We start from the raw sequence: 12,040 nt of genomic DNA, 5'->3' as shown, positions 1-12,040 counted from the left end.
AGGATATCAGCTCCATTTGAAGGAAGGCATGAGGTTGGCATACATCCAAATCATTTAGACATTGATAGTAGAGACTGGATTGTAAGTGCATTGACAGTTCAGGACAGGAATAAGTACAGTTTCTTGGCATGAGATGAAAGCTGATGATCTGTATTTATAATTAGGTTTCACAGTTAATTGCTTCAAAGTAACTAGTGTAGAATTTAGATATTAATTGAAAAGAATTTTTAAAGGTAACAAACTGCTTATGTAAGAATTTATAGGCTTGCTGAAGAATACTGAAAGTTTGCAGTCTGTGGTTTGTAAACAATGAAAGATTGAGTTCCTTTAAACTCATTAAATGTTTTGGTTATGCGGATTAGATTCAGATTATATTCTTGGACAGAATCGCTGAGTAGCAAATGCTGTGTTAAACAAAGTCAAGCAAAAGTTGCAATCAGCAGTGAAGGAAAACAGAATTGGGAATAATATGTGTATTCAAATATAAACACTGTCATCACAATTTACGTGGTGTGCTGTGAATTTTGCTAACTGTTAAGAGGTGAAAAGAAATATTGTAGAATTATTGCCAATAATCATTAAGTTCAAGGGAACTGGTGAGGGCTAGAAGTTCATATCCATTCATGTAAAGTAAGGGTCGATGTTAATGAGCGCAAGGGCCAGTTGAGGGAAATGGAATAAGGAACAAAGGAGAAGTGGTGATCAATAATAATGCAAAATAGAGACATGCTCCTCCCGCATGGTGTGATTTTGGGTTTAATCCTGACCTCCACTGCTGTCTGTCTGGAGTTTGCACATTGTCTCCGTGACTACATGGGTTTCCCTGAGGGGCTTCAGTTTCTTCCCACATTCCAAAGATGTGTGGGTTTCATTGATTAATGCAGTTTCTGTGAATTACCCATTGTGTGTTGGTGAGTGGTAAAATCTGGGAGGCGGGGGAGTTGATAGGAATGTGGGGAGAATAAAATGAGATCAGTGTAAATAGGGATTTGAGAGGAAGTGGGGGGGGGGGGAAGGGGGGAGGTCCTGCTTCCGTGCTGTACAGCTCTGTGACCTTTCATCACCGGAGGAACTCCCACTCAGTTTCTAGACTTGCTGGCAACCCCATAAGGATGGGAGTCTCCTGCTGTGATCCACCATGAGGAAGTACTTTGTCAGATGGTGAAGATTGAGCAGGAGCACTATAGGATTCGGAGTGGCATTAATGGGGCAGGATTAACCTAAAGATTACACAAAGAGCACCGACAAAATCCACCAATTAAGAAAACTAATACTAACTGAATCAAATTGCTTCAAAAGAGTCAAATACCTTTTGCATACTACGTTTCCCACAGTAACATTTATAAGTTAACAAATTTTATTATTTTAAAATGCACACATTTCACTGTACTAACAAAGTTTCTCAGAGGACTAAAACTGAGTAACCCTAAGAGTTATTGAGAAAGTTGGAATATAAAATGAAAGCTCTGAATCCAAGGAACGACAGAATAATTATGGCACATTCTGCCCATTTAATATATGCTATCCCCTTGTACAGCAACCTATTCAATCCCTTTTCCTGCTCTTTCCCCTTGATCTTAAATTCTTTTCCCTCATATGCCTATCCAATTCCATTTGACTGCCAATGATTGATGCTACTTACACCCATTGTACAGGCTGAGCTTTCTTGCCACATTCAGTCACAAATGGTGGTAGACATTTGAGTAATGAGAGAAGGAAGCTCCATGAACATCCCACCTTCAGTGATGGAAAAGCCCAGTAAGTTAATGAAACAGAACTCAGTCAGGAGTACAAAGTGGCTGATCCTTCTGGGCTCCTTCCCTGGTCCATTCCAGTACAAATTACACCTTCAATGAAGTCTATTCAATAAGTGTGACATCGGAGGCTGTAGTCCAAAACCAACTGCACCCCTAAAAGGTGAGGTCTGTGGTTGGGAGCAGGAGAGATTGTGACAATGCAGGTAAAAGTGCAAGGTGAGAGAGGCGGTGATGGACAAGTCAGGAAAAGGTGTAACTGCAGACTTGTTATCTAAAATTGCCAGAGGAATGTGGGATAAATGCTGTAACTCTGAAGGATGGTTGTTTGGCTGTTCTGGATAAATAAACAGAATTGGCTCCTGTTGATATTTACCTTGTGAACTTATGGGAACTACAGTTATCAGACTAACAAATTTACGAAAGATTAAACACAGAGAATCAATTTCTGATTCAAGATCGCAATTATAAACCACGTCAGGCAGATTTTCAGGAAGTTGATCACGACGGTCCCCGTGCATAGAGCCACTCACTTAACAATCTTTTGGTCTTAAACTAGTTCATAAAACAGGAAGATTCACTATGTTCATCACCAAACAAGTACTGAATATCTAAGTACTGAATCCACAGCAGCACAATGCATGTATCCTGAAACTATATGCAATGCAGGAGCAGGTGACAAAGTGGGACGGTAAATTCCCATGTGCGCTTTCCCAAAGTGTATTAAGCTACATTGTACTCCCAGTGTTGCATAAGGGGCACAGCATTTAAAATGATGGAGCATTCTTTGAGAGAAGACTGGGACTTTAAAACATGGTGAGACTGGACAGAGTAGATGCTGAGCAGCTTGTAACCAAAACTAGGGGTCATAAATATAAGATAGTCAGTAACAAGTCCAAAATGAAATTCAGAAGAAACCTTTTTACAAAGTAAGTAGTATGAATGTGGAACTTACTACCATAGAGTAGTTGATACTAGGTAGCATAAACATAGGCAACATGTTAACTATTTTTAAAACAATACAGCAAAGTGAGTTCTGAGGGTTTTTTTTTGAAAAACACTTTGTATAGCATAGATGAAAGGCCAGGTATGAAGGAGAAAGGAATATGAGAATATACATCAAGGGTTACATGAAGTAAAGAGGCTCGATTTGAACACATATACTTCATTAGACCATTCAGGCTCAATTTAAAAAGCCCTGCCAGGTAGATATCTCGTCTTGTCTTACCATCTCATATTGTGTTGTCACCTATTATGTTCCAGCCATTGTCTGATATCTATTCACCACCAAATATATTTTTATCTGAAGAAAATAAATAATCCTTGTTCCTTGTAAAAAAAAACATGTTTATTGCAGAAGAGAGTATGTGAAGATGGTACCTGAAACTCTGAGCAGCTGAATCAAATTAGTTTCTTAGTTGGCTCTGAAATACAATGTGTATCATGAACATTTAGAACTCAAACTGAAAAATTATGTCATATTCCTCACAAACACAGACAAAATGTTAATGATACTTAACACCTAATATAGCAGAATGAATTCTAAGGGTTTTTTATTTGAAAAATACACTTTCTATTCATAAATGTTTTTTTTCATGAGGTCATGTGGTCATTTTATTTCATGAATATTCTTAACTTTGGAATAAACCCATCTCCCTTGGCATAGTACACGGTAAGTCAGAAAATGTGTTCACTCTAATTGACTCAAAATTTATTTGCAGAATGCCAAAAACACAGTTGATAAATCATATTATGTCATGTGAAACAAATTGGTTTTACCACCAATTGCTAACATCATCTACTCTTTTTTGGATAAGATTTTGATGTTCACATAGTTTTTCATCAACAGACTTGCCTGTATGATATCCACAGCAGTGCAATGTCCAATGAATCAGAACATGCCACCTACGTTGCACTTATATAGCTGAGCTCAGTGCTTTTCACTTTAAACGATGGTGTGAATGTTATGCAAAGAATGGACTAGCATCACACCAGAACAGGACTTTGTACTTACGCAATACATGAGGAATAGGTTACAGCTTGCATCCACTTATATTGGCATTCATCTAGTGCTTTGAAGTGGCAGCTGAACAAACACTTCTATGCATTCAGCTGATTTACCTTGGTTAAATCAGGGTAAGGAACTAAAAGATTCACAGTGTGAGTAATTACAGTCAGTTAAGTTAAAAGACTTCACTCACCACAAGCTTCTCAAATGGATAAATGGTTTTATTGGGAAAAAAATACTTGGTTGTAAAGCAAGCTTGCTGAAATAGTCTTTTTTGGTCATTCTCTTTTAATTGAGGATGACTTGCTTCTACTCAGTCTTATGGGTCCTGATGAGACCAATGTGGGAACTGCAGACTCTTTCACAGATGGGACAGACAGCGTTGACCTGGGGGGGGCGGAGGAGAGGAGGGGGGTGGATAGTTTGTGAGATGCCGCAATTCTGCCACTTTCGCAGCACTTCTGTGTGCTATGATGCATGGCCTCAAGATTCACAAAACCATTCCAAATACTACTCCACCACTTGGAGCAGTCATTGATGAGAGGTTCCCAAGAGTCACTGAGAACATTGCACTTCTTCAAAGAAGCTTTGAGCACATTCTTGAATCTTTCTCTCTGTCCACCTGCTATTCTCCTCCCACTACAGAACTCAGAATAGAGTGTCTGTTGGGGGAATCAGATGTCAAGCACACAAACAACATGGCCAGCCCAATGTAACACAAATCAGTGAATCACAGTCTACTGATCACTTGTGTCTCTTTGTTTTAAGGCACGTTTGGAAGTCCTACCACTCCATTGTGGTTCTTCCCCTGTGGATGCCACCTGGCTGCTAGAAGGCATGATCTCCACTTAGCTCCAAGATAAAGGTGTCCTCTTGGGTTGTCCATGAAGAGCTTGTGTTCTTGAGGGGCTGGCTCCAGACTGCGAGGTTAATAACTGGTGCACCTGCAGTCTGGGGAAGCAAGCTTGGTTGAATTGGCAAGGATGGTGCTTGACAGCCAATAGCCACAGGAGAATTCCTGACATCCTGAGAGGGGACAGGAATCTCAGCTCCTGCACTGCCAACAGAATCCAGGGAAGGCTGACAAAATAGACCTTGTGGCTTGGTTCTCTCTGCTCCCTGAAAGCAGCACCAATGTTCTGCAGAGCAGCAAGCTGCTGCCCCTTGGAATCACTCTGCTGCTGGGTTCAGGATTGAGAGGGTTCTAGGGAACAGGTACTGGGTCTCAGCTGAGGCAGGAATCTGCTCCTTCAGCTACTGCTACCTCAGCATTGCCATTGCTTGGCACAGAAGAATGAACCACTTCCAAAGTGAAGGGAGATTTTCCTGGCTCTGCACCAGCTCCTGAGATGATGTGGACATGGACTCCTCTAAACTCCCTGATCATCTCATAGATATTGTTCTAAGTGTGTTAACTTCCTAAATGCCTCCCTATCATAGGGCTCATCTGCCCCCTCCAAGTCAGCACTTCCAATGGGACTCAACCTGTGTGAATCTGAGACAATATCCTCTTCACCACTTGCTTGACTGCAGTCTGCCAGAGGCAGATGTCTCTTCTTAGCAAAGTGTGCCCCTTTAATTTCATCTCTTCCCTCACAGTGCCAGTATCTGAGCTGTATTGTTCTATAGCACTCCAGAGGGACGAGTGCACTGGCACATTGGGAATGCTCAAATGCAGCATCACTTCTCCTCCTGCTCTGTAGGTGACTCCAACACATCCTCTGCAGAAGCAGACTGTGCCTCAGGGTTCTCTTCTCTGTCCCTCTCTGAGGGAACCCTGAATAGAAAAGGAATCCATCTTAGGTAATCCTGCAGCAATGCTGAATCGCAAACATTACATCTCATCACCAGGCATGCCTGATAACTGCAGTGACAATGCTTACTCCATGTTGCAGCTTTTTGAAAGTATTGATTTCTGCACACATGTGAAGGGACTCTTTGTTAACTGTGTCAATGACATGAGCTCCTGCTGAAGAGGCTGACCTGGGAATGGCTGCCTCTACAGGACAAATTTGCAAGACACAAAGGTTTCCAGTGAAGCCTTAAATAATCTATGACCAGCCAAGATTATAACCATGCACGTGACTACAAGCTTCCTCTGCACAACTATAATGCTGTTGTAGCAAAGGTTCTCATATTGTGTTTCACAAGCACTCTCATTTATTTATCCCTTTGTAATGGAGTGTGTGTGCACATATAGTGCTGATGACTGTGTTAAACACGTTTTTATTGGACTGCATGCATATTATGATTTGCGTTGATGCAAGACCAGGTATGTGTTAGTGTCTTCTTATCCTGGTCCGCTGGATTGTGAAAGAAGTCCTAACAAGTGACAACTGCAATGCTGCAATGCAGAAACCTTTGTCTCTAGGTGTTTGCTTGTCCAAGTGCACCTCAGCGACACATCTGCAATGAGACATTGTTTACACCAGGCTAAAGTACCAATTTAACTACTACTTATGGAGAATGGTTGGATTATATATATGATATATAGCTATTTGGTTATAGATGCAGTCCTAGCAGGTGAAGACACCTGTACCAATGTGGGAGATTGTGCTAAAGAGCAATGACATCATACCCAGCAGAATCTAAACAAGATCTACTTCTGGTGTCTGGGGTTTATTTGCTCTAGCACTCATCAGATCTACCACTCCCTCTTTTCAAAGAGGTCAGTCCACCGTGCTGAGGTTTGCCCCTCCAGTCTGGAGAAACATCCACCTATTCCTGGTAATCTTGACCTAATACAGGTAACAATTGCAAAAGTAGTTGAGTACACAAGGCATGGTGTATTCTTGCATGGTTCTGGGCAATAGTCAAGGAGAAGGTGAGAGTATAAGAGCGTGGACCTGGGCAATAAATGGAGAGGGAGATGATGCATACCGTTAAGTTAATGAATGAGTGAGTTGGCGCATCATGGTGAATGATTGTCCTGGACTAAGGGTGCTAGTGCTGCGTACAGGGCACAGGTCTTTTGATCTCATTTAACAGCAAGCCCAGAAGCAAAGAGAGGAATACAACACAGACTGAGTGGTTGGGAGGGAGAGGGAGAGGGGAAGGGACAGGGATATGAGAGGGGGGGCCAGGAAATGCAGTGAGGCCCATAGAGGAAGAGCGGTACACATGGAGAGCAACAGGGAAAGGGAAACAAAGAGAGCAGCAGCGATATGACAAGGGAGACAGAGGTGAGAAGAGAGGCAAAAGCAGCTTATGTGTTTGAGTGACGGAGTGAGTGTTTCATGGGAAGATGTTAACAAACCATGAATGGAAGTGAAGTCTTGCATTGTGAGGACTCACCATGATTACTGTTCTGAGGTTATGAAATCTTTTTTTAAAACACAGCTCACCAATGCAGGCAATGTTGTTTCTTGGCAAGAACTCTCTGGCAACTTCCTGCCAGTGCTGTTGCATCTAGACCTCGAAGATCTCCATGGCCCCCTTGCCTTCTGTGGGTGATGAAATTCAGCAGTTTCTCAAGATCCCTCTTTGTAAGCATGGGAGCATGTTCGCCACCCTCAGCAGATGGAAGAATGCTGGCGGTGTTGTGCACCTGTTCCTTTAAGGGCTAGCTAATGATGTTGCTGCTGTGAGAAAGTACGAGGGAGCCCGACAATGCCATTTATTAAATAACACAACAAAATATCGCAGTCTTTTTTCAAGCTTTAGGGAGACATAAAATGCAGTTTTAAAGCAGAAAAAACCGTGTAGATAAATTTCTAGCTCACTATCTCTAATGTTTTCATGTTGTTCTTTCTCTTTCTCTCCTCTTCTACCTTTCTCCCATTAATTCTTCATTTTACTCCTCCATTTCTGCTTTGCTTTGATTCTTTTTTGGGAAGCAATTTCAGATTGCTTTTGAAATGGGAGTTATACAGAGAATGGCACTTCTCTTGCTCAGTCACTGTGTTTGTCCCTTTCCTTATCCATCCCCAATTCTCCCTATCACATACCGACACCACCCTATCTTTCCCCTTTGAGTTACCAACTCATTGGCTCTCTTGTTCTTTGTTCAGCTGTTACTCACCTCACCCCCAAATGTACATCTGTACTTCACTGCTCCAGTTCACTTCCCATGTGGTTATTCAGAAGATGGAGATTTCTCACCATCAAGTTTCCCCCCAACCTTTCCCATCTGCTCTTTTCAATTAGATTTGACTTTCTCTCAAAATTCAACTATTTCTTAAATCAAATAGAATGAGAAAAGGAACTGCACTCTTTTTATGTCTTTCTGATGCCTACTACCTCAACATAAAACATCAGTTACAATCAGTTTGGAGGATTCAGAACTGCTGAAAGCTTAAAGACAAATTAAGCCTTTTTAACATCACCATTTGCTGTTCTCCTATTTTTGCTGTAAATGTAGTTTGAGTGCGACTAGCAGAGCTCCTTCTCCTTACTCAAGTGATGAACACTTCAAAACAAACAGGTAATCTTAAAATTATAATTGCAGAGAGAGTATTGTGTATACTATTTACTATTCATGGCTATACACAAGGTATAAAAGAGATTCACTAAATTATGCCAAAAGGAGAAGGCTTTAGTTATGAGGAGAAACCAGGAGAAATGCAACTCACGTTAGTTAAGAAGAGTTAGATGTATACCAAATTGTGAAGGGTTTTGCTAAGATAAATGGGAGAAATTTACTAGCTCAAAAGGTACAAATTTAAGATCACCACCAATAGAACAAAGGGAGAGGGTATGATATTTGTACGCAGCACAGTCACAATTAGGAATACCTTCCCTGTAAGAGTGACGAAAGCAGAATCCACAATAGCTTTTAAAAACAAAAAAAATTGAAAGAAAAACATTTAGAATTTAGAGAAAAGACAGGAGACTTGGGCACTAAGTGCCTTTTCAAAATGCATGCATAAGAGCAAAAGACCCAATAGCCCTTTTCTGTGCTGTAAAATTAGATCATTCCATTTAATCACAAAAGGCAACATAGCAAAGCCTCACACCATAAAATAAATACATCAGTGAATCCTGTCAAAATGCCTCTGCCTGGATACATCTGAGCAGAAAGTCTAAAGAATAAAACAGTAATCAGAGGTAACTGATATGCACGAGTGTGTGTGTGGATATTTGCTTGATAACATTTAAATGTTGGGGCAATTTGTAGCAACCATTTGCAGGTTTCTTTTCTGTTCCTTTTCTTCCCTGGAGCTTTCAATTAATCATCCATTTCTTATAATACACACATGCCAGGCCCCTTTTAGGAGGCCTACTGTCCATCTCTGAACAGTATGAGACCAGAATACAGTTAAGGATCAGCACTACAGTGTTTGAAAATTGCTTACCAGTTATTTTTTCTTTAACCTTTTAACACACCTTTCCTGCAGATTTTTCTTTTAATACAACCTATTAAATCTCTGTACCTGCAGTCCTTGACATAAATATGTCAAGGGAGGCCTCTTTCTCACTCTATTAAGATTAAAATGTTTAAAAAATTAATATCATTTCAGCTGCTAACAGCGAAAAAAGCACATATGAAGCACTGCAGTGCATTTAGTTTTAACATCTGATCCTGAAAGACTGTAGTACACATGGTTTGACACTTACCCTGTTGTTTGAACCCACACACAGTGAAGCCAGGCATCCAAGCTGACATAGAACTAATCACCCAAGGAATCCCACAATGCAATAGGGGTGCTGTAAACTGGGTTACTGCAAGTGCTGAAAAAGCAGGGACTCTCATTATGCACTTCAGGATGTAAGAACATGATCCTTTCACAAAATGATAATGAGAGGCCTTTGATTATTTATTTGCTGTGTTCATTCATAATAAAAAATAAAATTCCAATTGTTTATTCAAAATACAGTATCAATTAAAAAATTAATGACTGAGAGCAAAAGCAATTAATATGACAAGATCTATCTTTGTACATGATTTATTTAAGCTTGTCTTTTGTATCTTCCACCCATTTTTGCTTCATCCCTGTCCTTAATGCTGCTTCCCACCTCCTCCCTTAGCCAGGAATACAATAATCAGAGTGAAAGACTTCTCAGTTTCACAGTCAGTGTGACCCACTACTGCCTTTCTTGTTGGGCTTATTTAAGCAGTAACAGATGTTGAGGTACACGTATATTAAGCAATTGATCACACAAATTGGGTAGTTTATTTCTACATAGCTCTTTAGAACTAATTTCTTTCATGCCTCCTTAAGTTGCCCTTGCACCATGCATTTCCACATCAAAACCAAAGAGATTAACTTTGTTGCAACTTTGTAACCATTCTGAGCATCTAAGACTAGAAATATTTTTCAAAATCACTGTTTATTATTGTACCTTATATATATGGTCTATAGCCATTTGGTTATAGATGCAGTCCTAGCAGGTGAAGACATCTGTACTAAAGAGACAGCAATTAAATCGTACGCAGCAGTAAACAGAAAAAAAGGGGAAATGCCTGTGGCTGAGTTTTCATGAGATTTTGAACCACTATTCTACGCTATTATTTGCACAGTACTAATATCAGTATAATAAAGAAAACCTCAATCTGGCATGTTGGAAAGTGATGCGTCCATTTAATGAAACCCTCACATCCCACCTGCACTGGTAGTTTAACATCCATCAGTTTGGCTTATGATTAAAGCAGAATGCCTTCCCAAAGGGTAACAGATTATTATGGCAGCACCTACATATGTAAATATTTAACCATCTATGATGTTGGATATGGCCTCAGAAGCACCCATTCACGTTGTGGTATCGCTTTCTGTAGCAATGCATGAGTAGCTAGTGTAGCTCAGTGAGTCACACCCACCAATATGGCACTACTTTAGATCTGCTGCTTCACCTATTTGACAATGATCGTGGAGATCAGTTTTCTTTGGGTATGGTTTGGTGTAGCTGTTCCAGTTTCTGCAAAGAATACCTATAAAAGCTGTAATAAAGACAAGAATGGAGACTTTAAATTTGGCTCTACCTCCTCAAAGGAAACTGCAGTGAAGTATCAAAAAGGTTAGACAACTCTCCACATTGGCAGCTTATTGAGTCCTTTCCCAACATCAACAGGCATTCAACAAAGTTAGGATGAACTAAAGTTCTGTCACATACCTGCAGAAGTATCACTGAATCTTGGGTTTTCTTTTCCTTCATTTTTGCAGTCCATGTGAATCTCCTGTCCATTTGCTTTCTTAACAGCTTTCAGAATCTTTGCCACCCTCTCTGACTAATAGACAAGTACCTTCTAACTCAAATTAGTGACCACCAATCAAGTTCTTGGATGCTATTAATTTAACTTTCACTTACTCCACACACATCTCATTTTCTGCCATTTAGGGTCAAAAGTTATGAAAGTGGAATTAGAGCCATAAGAATACAAAGAAAGTTCATTTTAATGCGGTTAATTTATTTGTTTTTTGTTATGAAAAATAGCTTAACATTCTACTTTTGAAATGGGATTTCCATTGCTCATTTTCCCACAGTTGTGAAATGGGCAGGTATTTTCTGTTTTCTTTCTCTGGTCCAATTCAATTGTGGAAATTTTGATTAAAAATAAATTCTCCCATCAGAAAAATTGAATAACGATACATCAGTGGGTACATGGAACAATTATATTGAAAGTAAGCAGCAGAGACCCAAATTAAGACATGGGAATTCAGAAGTTAAAGTCTGTCCATTCCTTCTCTCTTCGATGGAAAGATTTAGGATGCACTTAAAAACAGAATGTATAATTTTCTCAGAGTATTGCAAACAGAAACCTGTAATTCTGATGCTGTAAATACCCAGTTAGATTGTATATTATTGTGCAGAGGTAGAGTGATCTCACAGTAATCAAAAGCTATCATAATTTGGAAAGGTCGTGAATACCTTCATGGATTGAATAACGTCAGATACTACTTTAAGCAAATCCAAACTATTCCTGACTTGACTCAAAATGTCCAGTACCTACACATAATATAACATAGAAAGTGTAAGGATATGTACCAGTAACTTCAATATACAACTCCACACAAGCTGGTGAACACTCTGATGAGATGAAGTCAATGACAAATCAAGAAGCTATTTTTTTGTTGCAAATGATGTGTCATAGAATCACAGAATGACTCATGATAGAAGGGGACCATTGAGCTCATGCTGGATCTTTGAAAAAGAATCAGTATTTCCCAATATTTTCCCATTAACCTTGCATCCAATTCCTTTTTGTAAATTGTGAATTATTAGCGAATCAACTACCACCATCCTTTCAGGAAGCACTTTGAAGATTATAACAAGCTGCACCTTTTGTCTTCTAATGTCATCAGTATTTCCTTTGACAATAGATTTAAATCTTTTACCTCCA

General features: G+C 39.8%; 1 protein-coding gene across 3 annotated transcripts in view; it reads right to left on the bottom strand.

Annotated features, from left to right (window-relative positions):
- Positions 1–9,377, bottom strand: part of LOC127581721 (zinc finger MYM-type protein 4-like) — a 114,059-nt gene extending 104,682 nt beyond the window's left edge. For all 3 annotated transcript variants that reach the window (XM_052036380.1, XM_052036382.1, XM_052036381.1), the window contains exon 1: positions 9,319–9,377. The gene's annotated coding sequence lies outside the window, so the exon portion shown is untranslated. The remainder of the gene's footprint in view (positions 1–9,318) is intronic.
- Between the last annotated feature and the right edge of the window lie 2,663 nt (positions 9,378–12,040).

Source organism: Pristis pectinata, chromosome 22, assembly GCF_009764475.1.
Source record: "Pristis pectinata isolate sPriPec2 chromosome 22, sPriPec2.1.pri, whole genome shotgun sequence".
Lineage (NCBI taxonomy): Eukaryota > Metazoa > Chordata > Chondrichthyes > Rhinopristiformes > Pristidae > Pristis > Pristis pectinata.
The sequence above is the reverse complement of the archived record's forward strand: the minus strand, read 5'-3'. Positions and strand labels throughout refer to the sequence as shown.